The sequence below is a fragment of the Hipposideros armiger genome, unplaced genomic scaffold (genome assembly GCF_001890085.2).
Source record: "Hipposideros armiger isolate ML-2016 unplaced genomic scaffold, ASM189008v1 scaffold_47, whole genome shotgun sequence".
NCBI classification, from domain to species: domain Eukaryota; kingdom Metazoa; phylum Chordata; class Mammalia; order Chiroptera; family Hipposideridae; genus Hipposideros; species Hipposideros armiger.
Window position 1 is genome coordinate 2,656,100 of NW_017731397.1, and position 16,619 is coordinate 2,672,718.

At 41.7% G+C, this 16,619-nt stretch overlaps 1 pseudogene; it reads right to left on the reverse strand.

Moving 5' to 3' along the window:
- Positions 1–3,013: 3,013 nt before the first annotated feature.
- On the reverse strand, positions 3,014–12,342 carry LOC109381327 (nucleoporin p54 pseudogene; annotated as a pseudogene).
- Between the last annotated feature and the right edge of the window lie 4,277 nt (positions 12,343–16,619).

Here is a 16,619-nt window from a genome sequence, read left to right on the forward strand (position 1 = left end):
AGAAAGTGGCAAGAATGATGGGATAAGCATGTTCAAAGCAAGGGGGAGTATTTTGAGGGTGATTAATGACAATGTGTCTTTTACTGTAATAATTTTTTAAAATGTAAATGTTCACTGTATTTTTTTTATCACATTGCGTATATTTAAAAGATGCTAAGAGAGTAGATGTTAAAAGTTCTCATCACAAGAAAAAAATTGTGACTGTGTAGTGATGGAAGTTAACTAGACTTACTGTGGTGATCATTTTGCAATATATACGTATATTGAATCATTATGTCGTACATCTGAAACTAATATAATTTTATATGTAAATTATATCTCAGTTTTTAAAACAGGAAAGATTAGACAGGTGGAAAAGTGTGTATGTGTGTGTGTGTGTGTGTGTTTAAAGTGTTTCAAGTAGAGGCTGTGGCATACAAAAATTGGAGAATGGGGTACAATTGGAAAACTAAAAGTAGTGTAGAATAACATGTGTAAAGCTCAAAAGGTAATGCTGTTGCGATATAAGACTCTAGAGGTAAAAAGGAGTGAACCATTGCAGATATTATTAAACGTATTAAGGAGTGTAAGCTATATCCTGCGGTCAGTGGGGAGCGGTTAAGAATTTTTAGCAGAAGAGGGACTAATCAGAATAAAATTTTAGCAAGATCTCTCTGAGCGCATTTCCTGTGCATTTATGGCAGTACGTAAAAGCCCAAATTAAGTGGAGAAGGAAGGCCGTTAAGTGGAGAAGCATCCCCTCCATGGCATGACCTCAGGCCCTCCTGTGACTGACTTTTTGGTTGCCTCATGAGCCATTCCCAATTCCTTTATCCACATCCCACTTCAGAGATGAAAACAATCGTGGTACTTGCTTTCCCAGCCATTCACCTAGGGGCAGTTATGTGACCCAGTTTGGCCATGGGCTTCAGGGAAAGAACTTAACTTTTTGACAATAGGAGAGACAACGCTAGGAGGCCACCTGATGCCTGGAACCATCTTTTGACCATGAAGCAACATGTCTAAGGATGAATGCCTATATGGAGCAGAAGAATGGCAGGGTCCTGGATCCCTGATGACATCACAAATTCTCCGAACCAACGGGGCCTAGCTACCTCTAAGTGTCTTGTTCAGCAAGCAATAAACGTGCCTATGATTTAAGCCAGTGTTGGTAACCGCTTCTGTTAACCACAGCAGAAAGCATCCCTATGAAAGTGGCACGCAGTAATCCGAATACAAGAGCTTTTTCATTCTCTGTTTCATTTTGACTGTATGTATACAGTAGCTTGAATTCTTCAAGCAAGGGGAGGAAGTTTCTGTAGTGTACTTATTACCCTGGCAGTCAGCTCTGTGAAGCATTTGATCCCTTTGGGATAAAATGCGCACGTGCAGTGCAGTACCTGCTCTGGCCAGCACCGAGAAGACTTGGTGAATTCCTTCAGCTGTAGCTCCATTTCTTGCTGCCCACTCTTGGCATGATGTTGGAATGAAGTCTGTTTGGCCTGGGACTGGGTCTGAGGCACCAGAAGCAATAGTAGAGAGGATCATGATGATTTCTTTTTAAAGCGTACCTTGAAGTTTTAATAAGGCTTCATGTTTGGAGAAAAATATGACTTACAACATGCTTTTCCTTAAAGCAATTTATGTTAACAGAGAAGTATCCTAAAGAAAAAATTAAACACAGCAGTGGGGCATGGTATATTTTTCTCAAACAGACATGGCACTTTTATTGGAATTCTGATGAAATATATACCCATAAAAATGCTTTCCCTGCTCCCCTGCCTCCACCAATGAGACATGGCTGAAGGTAGTCACATCTATAGAATGAATACCCAAGCCAACATGCAGTGATTAACGTGTTGTCTGATGTCTGCCATCACCTGACAGGATAAAGCTAATCTAAATCGACTGCAATGCCACGTTTTTATGACATGGAGTTATTGAAAAATACAGGAATAATTAACTGGAAATGTAATAGAGGAAGCTCTCTCTGAGCTCAGGCTGTCACAGTGTGTAACACCTGATATGGCTTCCCGGAGCACCAGACTCATTGCAATAACACTTTTTGTGCTGCTTTCTGAAGAAATGGGTGACTCAAGTCGTCCATCAATGCAATTCATTCTGAAGACAGCGTGACAGCTGTGGCAGGTACAAAACAGAGGTGCCTTGTTCCGCTGAGTGACACTAATTATGGGTAAGGGCTTTGTAAACATGCCTCTCTGCTCGGGGGACGTGAACAACATACAGTAAAGAACCAGCATAACCAAAATGACGTCTATAAATAAATAGAAAATAATGGCACTTTTCTAATTGAATGCAGATAGGTAAATAAATCAGGGGGCACTTAAGCCCTTTAGATACAATGAGTCATTTTCTACTCCTTGACAAAGTGAAAAAGGCAATTGGCTCTGGAAGTTTACCCAGATGTGGCACTCTGGAAAGAACGCTTTCCACCTATGCAGCTGCTATCTCAATGAAAAGTGTGTATGTATTATAACACACGTATGTGTGTGCATACATGGGTATGTGTGCAAGGCTCTCTCGACTTAAAAATAGACTGTAGTCTACGACATCATTTTAGGCCATCGTTTGGTACTCTGGCATTTAACCAGAGAAGTGATAAACATGTTGATGATTTACCCAGGCTGGTCCACCAAGTACGAGCTGAACTAGAGCTCAAGTGAACCCATGGGGCTGTCAACAGACTTGCGGGGTTAACCCAAAAACCTACACTCTCCAGTTGTGTTACTTAGGCTTGCAGTCAGCTGTGAGTGAGAGAAAACCCAACATGCCATCTTGCACAAGATAGAAGTTCCTTTCCACCTCATGTAAAAGTACAGGGAGAAGGTTCAGGGCAGCTATGATACTCCTGGGGTCAGGGAGCCAGGCTCTCTCTACTGTGTTGCATCACCATGGATGGCCAACCCCCCATGGTCACCATGGTGAATGCTGTTTCAGCAATAAGATGTAGAAGGCTTGACAAGAGCACTGTTTCTTTTTCTTTCTTTTTTTTTTAAATTATAATCAAGAATTTATTCATTTTTCATCTTTTTTAGAAATAAAAAGGTTTAAACAAAAAGTTGCAAAAATGATAAAATGTAATTTTGTTATATCCTAATTGCTTAGATGTGGTCTGTAAATTCCAAATAAGTAAAATAATACAAAAATATATTTTCAAATCTTTATAAATGAAAAGAAAACCATATTAATCATTAAATACTCTTAGATTTTCTTTACTCCTCCCACAGATGAATTCACAAATATAAAAACTGATGTACATTTATATTCCGAAGTACAAATCTCCGACAACCAAGTAGTCATACAGTCTATGTGCAAAGTAGATATTTCATATTTACTTGCTATGGAAAGCATAGTACAGGCTCAATGGAAAATAATCATTAAACACTGATTATTTTTAAGAGAAATGCTGTTGTAAAAAATGTACAATTGTACATATTTTTGGTAATTATGGACTTCTCAAAGTAAATGACACCTGTTGGCTATCTTTCAAAGGCTGTCTTTGAAGGGCTGTGAAATGACTTACTTCAGTTTTCAAGAACAATAATTTGTCAGTAACCTTCTCAAAACCAAGCCAGGAGAGGACTGTCTTCTATTTCTTCCATGTGGTCAGTTTCATTCTAAGGAAGGCCTGATGCAGCAAGAAGATACATTTCACAAGTCTTTAACACAAGTTTGTGAACTGTCATAAAACATCACCTCTGATGTGGATGGTTTCATTCAATCCATGTTCTACCAACTTTATATCTTCTAGGTCATCTTTTATGATGCTAATCAAGTGGCTAAGACCTTCCTGTTGTTGTTTCAAATGGTGCTTGATTTCTCGTAACAGATCTGCATCTATGTAATATCTTTCTTCAGATTTGACTGCTCCAAAATGATTCTGCATCCTGATTTGGGACATCAGTTCATTTAGTCGGCCCTTAAACTGAGTAGGTGCATTTAGTTCACACTGAATTGTATCTAGCTGAACTCGCAACTGTTCTTCATCAGCTTGGATGGCATACCCACTCTTCCTCTGAATTTCTTGTTTGATTAGGACCTGTAAGGTTCTATGGGAAAGGTCCATGAGTTTCCTCTTGTATTGTGCAATTTTGGCCATAGTTGTAGTTTGATTCTTCTCTAATTCACTAATATCTTCTGATATGATATCTAATCTGGTCTGATGCTGCTTAGTCATCTGATCTTGAACCTTCAGTCTTCGAAGAAGTTCTTTGAAACCCACCATTGGTACAGGAATTAACTTTTCAGAATCAGGTTTATCCACCTTGGCTTGTTCCCAGATAATAGGATCAACACCAGCAGGAGGATTCTGTAAAAGCTGTTTGATCTGTGCAGGAGAAAGTTCTGTTCTCGTCATAGAAAGGGTTACACCAAGTTGCTGTAGCTGTGTTTTTATATTGGTTTGCTCAAGATGGGCATATAGTGTTGTAGCTGGAACTCTCCTTGAAGTACCATTTGGAGAATGCTCAACAACATAAATGACAACTTCTGTCTGATCATCTGGCAATGTTTTAATACCTTCTACATTTATAGTAAGGGTCTGGTTTCCTCCCAAAACTTTATGCAAAGATTCTACCAATTGCTGTTGCTGGCTTCGAATATCTGTTTCTTTTTTGTAGAAAACTAAAACCACTAGCCCATCTTCATCTTTATTATTGGACATATAACTATAACCTACTGCCTTAAATCGACAAAAGGGATTTTCTTGTGTGAAATCCACTGGTGGAATATTATTGTTGAAATATCCTTTTCCTGTTCCCCAAAAGGCCTGCAAATTGATTCCATTTTGCCAAAATAGCATCTCTCTCATCTCCTAACAGCGTTGGAGCAGAAAGAGCACTTGCAGTATTTATCAGTTGGTTTGACTGGGCAGGAGCTTGTGTAGGTTGACTGAAGAGACCACCTAATGTAGATGGCTGCTGCTGCTGTTGCTGTGTATTAAGTCCTCCAAATCCCAGTCCAGTTCCCAAACCAGTACTAGTTCCAGTTGTTGTGCCAAAACCAGTACCAAATCCAAAACCTTTGTTCCGAGTACCACCAAAAAGTCCAGTAGTGCCTGTGTTAGCTGGAGCAGAAAAGCTGAATGCAGATCCTGCTGTTTAGTTGCTGTCCCAAATCCTCCGAACCCACTTTGACTACTCCAAACGAGTTAAGAAAGCAGAGGAGGTGGGAACAGGAGGAAGGAGAAGGCGCGTGAAGTCCCTTAGTGAGGACCAAAGGAGCCCAGGCGAAAGCTCCTGCGGCTCAGAGGCTGGGACCTAAGGAGCCGCAGGGCAGCACCCAGGGGTCCCTCCGCTTTATCCTCGCCTGGCCCAGCAGTGGGAGCCATGTGATCGTTCCCACGGATCGTGGGGGCTAACATGGGGAGCGGAAGGCGGAAAGAGCACTGTTTCCTAATTAGGCTCTTGGAAGCTGCCCCATGACACTTCTTTTTGGCCAGAGCCCATGGCCATGTCTAGCTGCAGCGGGGGCTGGTGATGTGTCTCCATTCATGGAGTTACAGAATGTTTTACCATAAAGAAGGGGATTATGGACACTGAGAGGGCTACTAGAAAGCACTTCATACTTGCTTTGATCGAGGAAGAAAGCTGTAGCATGTAATAAGACAATACCTCTTCCCTGGGAGCCCTGGACCAAGCCCATTTTCTTCATTCTTCATCCCCTAAGTCCCTCATTAAAACCACAGAGAATAATGTTGTAAATATTTTGTAGGGTGTCAGATGGTCACTTGTCTTGTTAGGGAGACCGCTTCGTGGATTGGGTAGAGGCTTGATCACTGCACTGTACACCTGAAGCTGCCATTGAATAATATTGTATGTCAACTATAATTGAATATATATATATATATATATATATATATATATATATATATAGTCACGGGACGTGGAGTATGGTGTGGGAGTGGAGCCAAGGGAATTGTAATAGATATGTAGGATATGGAGGGGGGAGTGGGGCGGCGGATTAGGGGAGGGGGGTTGTCACTTTGAGGGGTAAAAAGTATAACTAGTGCACTGTGTTGTACAGCTCAAACTAACTTAAAAAACCGTTTATTTCACAATAAAAAAAAATAAACACAGAGATACTTGGTGTAGGCCCAGCAGAAAATCCTAAATGATAGAATATTTCTTCCTCTCCAAGGCAGGGTCGTGGGAGGGCTGTGCTGCGCATTCTTTCTTCCTACGCCTCACTTTGCCGACACGTCTTCCTTCAGCATGAGTCTAGGTTCTTGTTTGAAAAACTGCTTCCTCTAGGAGTAAGTTTCAATGTCTGTTGGCTTTTTACAGTTTACTTTGACTGGGTATCTGAGTTTCCTATCTAATTCTTTTTTTGTTTTTCTTTTTGAGAGCAGATACCTTTACTAGGTGAAAATGAGGTTAGGCCTGCCCATCCAACTTGTGGAGATGAAGGGAGGTATAGTAAATTACGTATTTAAGTACTTGTATGAGTTATTTAGGATTTTGCTATTTGTAGCCGTTGGTTAAGAATTCTATTAACCTGGATTTTCATTAAAGGAACATCCCCCCCCCCCACTGGGATCTTTTTTTTCATCTAAGCAATTAAAAAATAAAGAAAAAAATATGACCCCACATGCTTCTTTTCCTTTCCTGCTGAGTTTTTAATCTCTCTGGTTTAGAGATAGATGACTTCATGGGCATGAATGCATAGCAGTTAGACAATGCTCTTGGAGGGCGTGGAGTGTATGCATTGAAATTATTCTGGGTATGACAAGGACTAAGTAAATACAATATTGTGCCAGGAGTTCACTGTGGAAGCAATTGCTTGGAATAGCATTTAGTGCCACTCTGTTTAAGTCAGAGCTTTCATTGAAGAATTCTCGGAAGTGGCTACAGCACGAAAGGAAGGAAAGATCCCTAAAGTAAAAGGGGAAGGCATTTGGGGGAGTTAGGAGCTGCAGAGGGTGGGGGAGCAGAATTTAAACTCACGTCACTGCAGGTAGTATGTGCAGACTGATAGCAGCACCAGAGGCCAATGTGGAGGAACTAGCCGGGATTTTGGATTCTCCAGTGAAGGGATGGGTAGCCTTTATTGAGCACCTACTGTATGTCATGCATTATCCGAGGTGTCTTGCATACACGCTTTCATTAGTCCTCACAACAACCCTGGGGAACAAGTACAGTTCTCTTGTTTTACTGGTGAAGAAACTGAGACCCAGAGAAATTAAAGACTGAAAGTCAAAGCTGGGGGTGAGTACGATTCCCCAAGTGCACAGGCTATCTACTGTTCCACACAGGGTTGGGACATAAGGGAGGCAGAAAAGAAGAACTGGCAACTGGTTTAACCTGGATCTCCTGTTCACACAACCCTCATGTCTCCCACTCCCATCCCCCGATAGTCACACTTTCACCAAGGCTGGGTCAGCTACAGTATCTCTAGGACCTGCCCTTGCCTCGAGCACGAGGGGAGGCTGGTGATAGCGGTGAGCATCATCAGGATCATTAGTGGTCCTTAGATGTCCCCACTTCCTAGCCGATGGGACACGGCCTGGGAGCGCCAGTGAGTAACCAAGGCCTGTTGTTTTCTTTTGAGGCATTGTCTTGGTTCCCAATTAGCCAGGAGTTTTGTTTTGCCTCTAAGTCACGAACATCGGAACATTGCAGCTGTCAAAGTCTTTGCTATCCAAACATCTGCAGCCGTTCTGCCGTGGGCCATGAGCTCATCTGATCCCTTACTCCAAGCTGCCTCGCACTTGACCTGGCTTTGTCTATGAGACCTTCAGTGAAAGGCTAAGTGGTATTTGTGAGTCAGTCCTCCCGATGAGTCAGAAACAAAACAATGCCCCAGCATGTTCGAAGGCTATAGGGCCACCCTGTGATGAAACCCAAGGAGTACCCTTCCCCCTTAGTCCGTCTGGGGTGCAGTGACTTGTGATATAGAAGGGGGACCTGTTTTTTGGTGACAGTGAGGATAAAGACCTCAGAGCAGTCAGATGAATTCATTTTCCCTTCTTTCCACACTTCCTCCTTCTTTTCTTTCCTCCTGATGATCTTTTTGACTTTTCACTTGTTTCAAAATAGTAAAATCTAATCATTCAAGAACTTACATTCCTCTCTAACATTGGCTCAAAGAACTTATTCCTAAAATTAATTCTATTGTTTAGTAAAACTGTGGCAGAGTGGGAAAAATACTGGGTTGAAAGCAAAACAAAACAAAACAAGACAAGCAAAACACCAAACTAAAAACTAAACAAACCAAAAAGAGGATTTTGAGTGGTGGCTTGACAAATTGAGAATTGGGATCTCTTAGGCAAGTGACGAACTCTATGAGGCTCTATTTCCTCAGAGGGAGTAAGAAGACAACCAAACTTGTCTTCCCTCCCTCCCAAGAGTATTATCAGATACTAGTGAAATAACTGGTGTGAAAATGCTTTGTCAACTGTCGTAAGTGTCACAAACATGGTTAGCCATTTAGGTTCCGGTTTCAGACAGGTCTAGGAGCAAAGCTTACACAATGTGAGTTGGAAAAGTGACTTTTTCTCAGTCGTTCTCAACTGGGGACAATTTTGTTGTGCCCCAGGGATATTTGGCAATGTCTGGAGACATTTTTGGTTGTCACACTTGGGAGGTAGGATGCTACCAGCATCTAGTGGGCAGAGGCCAGGGATGCTGCTAAATATCTACAATGCACAGGACAGCGCCCCACAACAAAGAATTATCTGGTTCCAATGTCAATAGTGCCAACGTTAAAAAACAAACCAACCCTGCTTTATCTTAATAACCATCACTTTGGGGTTTTTTTTTCATCTTAAGATAAGGCAAACAATAGCAATGGTACTTATTGCATAGAGTTGTTGTGCAGGTTGGATAAAATAACACAGCTAAATCATAGCCCGGTGCCTGGCATCTGTTGAGTGCTCATGGAAGCAGTGTTCCTGTAGCTGCCCTCCCAGATTCCTTCCTACTTGTTTGCAATCCTTCATTATCCATCCTTCCTAAGCTTTTGCTAGTAAATATTCATCACCTTTTGGCTTCCTAGTATTCATCCCCCCTTTCCTGGAGCACACCAGTTTCCTTTTTGAGAATTTCTTTTCCCCAACACTGTGAGGTCTTGGTGGGAAAATAAATCCCGATGCTTCTCTCTTAAGGCAGCAAAAGAGGCTATGTCCTTCCTCTCCTCGCCTCTACACAGCCAGGGGATGGCCACACAACCTGACCTTGGCCAGTCAAACAGTCTCTTCTAGGATGTGGACTCTTGATCATAAGAAGAAGCGATGGAGACATACAGCAACATGCAGGCCTCAGGGTTTGTGTTGCTGTGGGCGTGTCTGCTTCCCCACTCCACAGGGCTCCTTGGCTCCTGGCTTTTCCAGTGCTTGTTCATCAGCCTCTGGTGGACCCATTAGGCTTCCCACAGCTTTTCAATACATTTCCAGAGTTCGTTCTGTTGATGGTACCCAGCACCTTTGACTGATCACTTACCCATCAACGCTCCACTGGGTAGAACCACAGGACTGTATGCACTGTGTCTGTTGGGAGAGGAGATGGGCGTGGGGCATGGATTTGCAGCCTGGATGGTGGCAAAACAGGGAAGAGCTTCTAGCTGTATTTTTCCCAGCAGCACTGCAGCAATATTCAGTTCCAAGCTTTACAGCTCGCATACTTTATCGAAGTACAAGTTGAATCTTCCTCCTCCAGCCAAGTTCTTATCAATAAACATAAATTAGCAAAATGTTTTAGCTCTGTCCTGTGGTGAACCCTTTACATTTGGCTAATAGAGTTGGGCAACCATATGACTTAAAATATTGATTTAAGCAAATTCTCAGAAGTTCATAGTATATTTATTGTAAAATACACTTTTGTAGCTCTCCTTTTTTTCCACTTTATATTTCACGTTTGCCAGACTCTATATTAATATCCGCATAGAATACAAACTTATTTTTTGTGTCCTTTTAGGAATAGTCCAACCAAGCAATGACATTGGCTAGTGACAAGCACAAGGAAGAACAATTGACACATTCACTAACTGTTGTTTTTAGGTTGCTTCTCTGGGCCAGAAATGCAACTGTTTTTTTGGGGGAAAAAATCTGATGAGCTTCACTTTCTGCTTTCTGTTTTGAAAAAATAGCTTAATAACAAAACACACTTGTTTAGTGGTGTAAAGTTTGTCAGGTTTTTTTGAGTTTACAAAGAATATCGTGCATATATCTCTTCTCATTATAATATCGATGAAATTCAAGTGTGTGAGAAATTGAAGCAACTTCTATTTACTAAGGGTACAAAAGACAGTATTTGAAACAAATTCAGAATTGCAGTTCTTGGATCTGTCAAGTATCCTCTGTAGAACTAGCAGTGATTCCAAGTTTAGGTTGGATAGTATGATCCGTAATTAATATGTATTTGTAAAGTCAAATTGCATATTTACACATGTCCATGGTGGTAGCCGTCTGCATGAATATTGAGTAAAGGTATAAACAAGAAAATTGGACAGACAACCTTTGCCGATGTTTCTTAAATAGAATCAATAAGTCTGTCGAAGCCAGTTAAAAATTCAACAGCTCTGAGGCTCAGTTTTCTCATCTGTAGAGTGGGGATAATAACAGTAATGATCTGAGCTGGTTGTTTTAATGATAAAATAAGACCATGTGAATACAGAGTTTTAAATTTATTTGCAGCATCCAGTTATAGACAAAGACTGTATAATTTCTAATGCTGGGAGGGGAAAGCATTTTGGCCATTAAGACTCCTTGTTAAGGATAAACTCAGCTAAACACTAAAAGCAGCCACTGTGTATCACTTTGGGTCAATTAAGAGAGGAAATGTGTCATGAATGCCATCTCTAGAGTAGCCACATATTTCAGAGTGACGCCTAGGACTGGCGAGGCCTTGGTCTTTTCCATTATCTGTGACATCACGAGGACATCTACCTCCGCAGTCCTCTCTTTTCTCTCCCCCTACCCAATAAGGCAACACACAGCAGATGTTTCTGGTCTTGGGACATGAAGGAGGCAAACCCGTAATTTTTCTTGGAATACCGTCAAAGGAAATTGGCTAGTGACCTAAGTTTGGGTTCCTGACTCCAAAAGGAGTGTGACTGGTGCTTGGGATCTGAGCTTTACGGCTGTGGATATGTCCGTCCCCTGCTGAATTCCTGTCCATTCTTTGCAGTCCATCCCAAGCAGCCTCTCTTCCATGGAGTCTTTCCCGATTCTCCCACTGGCTTGGCTCTCACCCCCAAGGAGAATGGGTTCTTTTATGGAACTTATAGTGGGTCTGACCCCTCCCTGGGTTATAAGCCCCTTGAGGGTGAGAACCACGTCCTATTAATTTGTGTATCCTCTCTATTCTCAATATGACGTCTCACACAGTTGCGTTGTGTCACCAAAGAAAGAGCACAGACTTTGGGGGCCAAAAGGGCTGGTTTCCCACACTACCTAGCCACGTATTTCCAGAGTGCTACATAATCTCTCTCAAACACTTTTTCTCATCCGTGAAATAGAGGGAATAATGCTGATTTAGCAGGGTTTGAGGTGAGGATTATTGTGGGTCTCAAATATTAGTTTCTTCCTGCATATTCCCTTGGTATGAATTATTTCTGATTTAATTGAATTAACATGCACAAAAAGGTTTTGACTCTAGATTCAGAAAAACAGGGTTTGCAGTAAAGGCATATGCTAACCAGATGAGGCTTAGAACTACAGTTTAGGTTAGTTGAAATGAAAAAAAAGTAAAACTACACCTAATTGCTTATTTCTTGAAAATTTTGTTCTTAGTCTTATCTGTGAATAGCTTAATATTTCGTATTTTCAGTTTATCTCGTAATGAATTTGTTTTCTCAATGGGATGTTAAAACTTTCTGTTGGAAAACTGCAGAAGCTTGAGAAAGAAGATCCCTGGAATAAAGGAGGAGATGCCAGCCATAAGCTCACATGATTGTGGGTGGCACCACTGCTCCTTGGTGGTGGCATATCCAAATTACAGGACCATTAAGGAAAAAGCAAGCCCGGGTCCTTTGGAGACAAGTTCTGAAGTGACTGTTCACAAGTATGGCTTCTCTTTGACCACTTCTCCCGCACCTACTGCTTTTTCTATTACTGAAAAATGAAGAGGCCGAGTATGCATTTACCCACATATCTTCTAGCTAAATTCTCTGGACTTTACAATGCATGGATGGTTCGTCTTGCCAACAGGGCACATTCCATGATTACTGATCTCACCGGCAGAAGCACTAGCCTCCTGGGCCATCCATCATCGTCCAGACTCCCTCCCATGTCTTCCCACCGTGCATATTTGCCCTCTCAGTCTGCCATCGGCAATCTGCCTCGAATCCTCCACCTCTTCTCTGAATTGCCCCCGACTCCCTTGCTCCACCTGTACTTACCTCCATGACATGTGTCTTAAGTGGTGGCTACTTTTCTCTCCTGCTGCATATACCTCATGACATGGGCTGGGTGTCCTCCTGGCTACCTATGACCCTTTAGAAACTATTTGTCTTCCTTCATCTTTCAGAAACCCCAGTCTTTATTTATTTATTTATTTATTTATTTATTTATTTATTTTTAAAGGTGTGTGTGTGTGTGTGTGTGTGTGTGTGTGTGTGTATTTTTTTAATTGGGGAATTGGGGGATGGGAACAGACAAGTTGCTGTCCTTTTTGTTCTTCAGTCTAGTTGTGGAGGATGTTGCTTCACTGGCCCAAGTTGGCACCATCATTGCACTCTTCCCGGGCGAGGCAGATCAGTCGCAGGCTTTCTGGACGGCCGCTCACTGCGGCTGCTGGCCACTCACGCTGGCTGCTGGCTACATACAGTAGCCCATGGCAACCCACTGCCACAGGGGCTGCAGCCTACACCGTCGCTGGCGACTCTTGGCAGCCCAGCTCCAGGTTGAGCTGTTGTTCAGCATCTTAGCTGTAGAGGGCAGTGTCACTGGCCCTCATATGTGGGATCCGAACCAGGGCCCTCTGGCGTCCCAAGCCAGCTCTTAACCAACGTGCCACTCGGCCGGCCCAGAAACCCCAGTCTTTAAAGCTCATGACATCCTCCTATGCCACCCAACATTCTCTTATAGCCCTCCCTACTGGCTTCCCAGTTATACCCCTTTATGTAGAAGAATGGTACCTGGTTCACTGTCTTCTTTATTCCACTCCTGTTATTATTCTTGGTGACTTCCACATCAATGTGGGCTCTCAGCACCTCCAATTAACTTTTCCTCCACTCCACCTCGTCACCAATTGCTTGGATCAAACCACTAATTGTATCTCCTCTAAAATACCAGTTTTGAACATCCTTCTCTGCAATTCTTCCCATTCTTCTATCTCACTTATTCTATGATCTTCATGCCAATAATTTATTGACTTTATCAAGTGCTCTAATCCCTTGACCCTACAACAGTTTCCGCTATCTATTGCCCTCTTCATTTATAAACATAATCGTACTGGCCTCTATGCCCACGTCCCGTGCCTTCTTCCCTGCGACAATGGAAGAAGATAGGTCCATGTTTCATGGTGGTCTGAGTCCCGTCCTCTCATCTTTGCTCCTGTGATCCTCTTCCTCTCATGCATTATCAGTTTTTCCTTCTCTACTCGATTCTTCCCATCAACATATGAACATGTTCTAGAACCTTCTTTCTTTACTGACATTTTTTTTTTTTTAGCTGAGCCATCCTGCCACCTGTTGGCAGCTCAGCGGCAGCTCAGCTCGGGCCGCGCATCGAACCGCTATTGCTCAGAGCTCATACTCTTGAGCGAGCTCTTAACCAACTGAGCTACTCGGCTGGCCCCCGACTTTCTTTTGACGCCACGTATCCCTCCAGCTACTACTCCCTTTCTCTGCTCCCCTTCACAGCAAAATGTATTGACGGTGTCTTTACTTGCAGTCTCTTGCCAGTCCAATTGTATTCTCATTTTACCTCTTAGCAGCATTCAACACAGCTGACCACTCCCTTTTTGAAACCTTTTTCTCTTGGTTTCCATATGTTGTTTTCAAACATTTTTGCTCATATAGCCCCTAAAAGAATTTTGTAGGCCCTTGAACATTTTTCCAGTTGACATCTATATTTTTTATCTTAAGTTTAAATAGTTGCTAGGGATAGAATTTCCAGTATGTTATAAATATTGACATCTTAAAATAAAACTGTGATATTGCCCTCATTAAATGCACCCAGTGGAATCTAAACACTGTGGAAATTTGATATTCACCATCGACCATTTAGAAAATACACAGACTTTAACAGTTAGAAATTTTACATTGTTCCCTTTCCCTTTGAACTCATATATATTTTCATTCAACTTTTGCACAAAGAATTTTTTCCATGTAATATATTTTATCATTGTGCCAACTTCTCTGTAACTAAATTATGTATATAAATTGAAAATAAAATTTAAAATATTCCTGTTGTTATAAGGCTCTACAAATTAATACATTTCTTAATATAGATTCAGTTATCATTACAGTTATTTATTCATACACTTGATCAAAACCACATAAGAATTGTATATTACAAATTTTGATGAAAAAGTATTAACCTACAAAGAAAATTTTACTCTAACCATAAATTCCTATGAGTTGGCTAGGGCTTATATTTTTTTCCAATTAGTTCATATATCAACACATACTACTACTTATTGTTACAATGAGAAAGAACTCTACATCAGTTCTATTTGTCATCATCACTTCAGGGCTCATCTGGGGGTCTAGGATACCCCTTTGCTGGCCTCCCCACTTTCACTCTGCCACTCCCCACCCAAATGATGCATGCTCCACAACACAGCCAAAACGTCTTCAAAATGTCAATCAGATCATGTCACTCCATTGTCTAAAACACTAAATGAAAAATAATCCCAATTCTTTATCTGGGTCTGCAAGAGCGCTGTGGACCCTAACTACCTTTTTGATCCCAGTTTCATGTCTGTGTCTCCCTCGCTCACTTAACTCCAGCCACACAGACTCTCTTCTTTTTTCCAAACATACCAAGCTTCCTTTTTTCTCAGGGCCATCCACTTGCTGTGTCCCTAGTCTAGAATGCTCTTCCCTTAGACTGTCCCATTGCTATCTAATTTTCCTTCCTCTGACCTCAGCTCATATAACATCTCCTTTTGGAGGTCTTCTCTGACTGCCTTCTTCTCTATCCAGTTATTCTGTTTTTTCATAACATATATCATATTAGAAACGGATTATTTCTGTTGTTATGTATATAAGCTCCCTGAAAACAGAGATCCTTCCTCTGTTACTTGTCTCTGTTTCTCCCACACTCTCAGAAGTGTGTCAAACACATAGTAAGTGCTCAGTATGTATTTGTTGAATGGATGCAGAAATTTTCGCTGTGTTTGCTACTTTTTTTTTTTTTAAGTACAAGAGCATGTCCCAGTGGTATTTCTAGGGAAGAATAGTTAGTAATGCAGGCTTAGATATTGATTACCATCTCATCCCCCAATGGAGCATGGCCTAAAACTATCGCAGAAGAGCAAACAGTCTTGGGCTTTGGAGCCAAATATGGATTTAACCCCAGAACTGCCAGTGTCCAGGTGTGACCTCAAACAAGTTACATCATTCTTTATATCTGTTTCTTCATATAGAAAATGGAAATAATAACTTGCAGGATTGTTGCAAGAGCTGGAAATAATATAGGTAATTGACTGTCACATAGTAGGCATTCAACTAATGGTAACTGTTGAGTTATTGTTATTGTTGAATTATTGTTCTTGCCCAATCCAGTTCCCCTAGAATTGCTTTTACTGACCTATCTCATGGCCAGTGACAGACGGGGGCGTGGTCACAAAATCCTGCTCCCTTGCCTCAAGGCAAGGCAGACTCTGGGGGAGCCCTGCAGCAGTGGGGCAGGACTTCTGTATCTGGGCAAATCTCCCTACAAGTTCAGGCTAAACTAGTCTTCACCAGATACCACCTCCTTCCCCTTCCCTGACATGATCCCTTCACTCCTTATCAGTGTCTCCTGGGAGCAAAGCCTCTATAAAAGACATGTGCACGCAACCCCATCTCAAGCTATGCTGCTTTGGAAACTGGCTAGGGCAGTGGTTATCACCTTTCATTCTACTAGAAAACGTTTATGGGGTTTATTACCCTGGCAGCTTTTATTTTATTTTTTTCTGGTAATGTCAAATTCATTAGTTATATTTATTTGCTCATAGGAAGAGCCTTATTTAGGAGTGAGAATCACCATGATGCCTTTGCATTCGTTTAATGATGATTGCAGGAGTCACCTATTCTAAGAAGGAGAAAGAATGGGAAGGAGAAGAAATTACATTTCTCATTAGAGGAAGGTAGGACAAAGCCCTAGAGCTTAAGCCTTAAGGCCTTTCTATCTTCTAATGACAGATAAGGCAGAGGTAGGACGCGCCCTAGTCTGAGCCTCAGCAGTTCTACATTCAAGCCGCCACTGCAACTCATGGCTAAGCTGTGAGGCCCGGGAGGAAATACTCTACATCTGTCTGCCTCATTTTTGTCAATTGTAAAATGAGAAAAAAATCATACAGGGCTGTTGAAAGAAGTAAATAAAATCTTGTATGTGCGAGTTTGGTAATGTCAAAGCACATCATAAAGGTGATATGCTGGGGGTGTAAAAGTGAATTCTGGTTAGTTCAGGAATCAGAAGTGGAGGCATGAAGGTATGCCCACAGGTGTGAGCCTTTTTAAATATGTAGAAA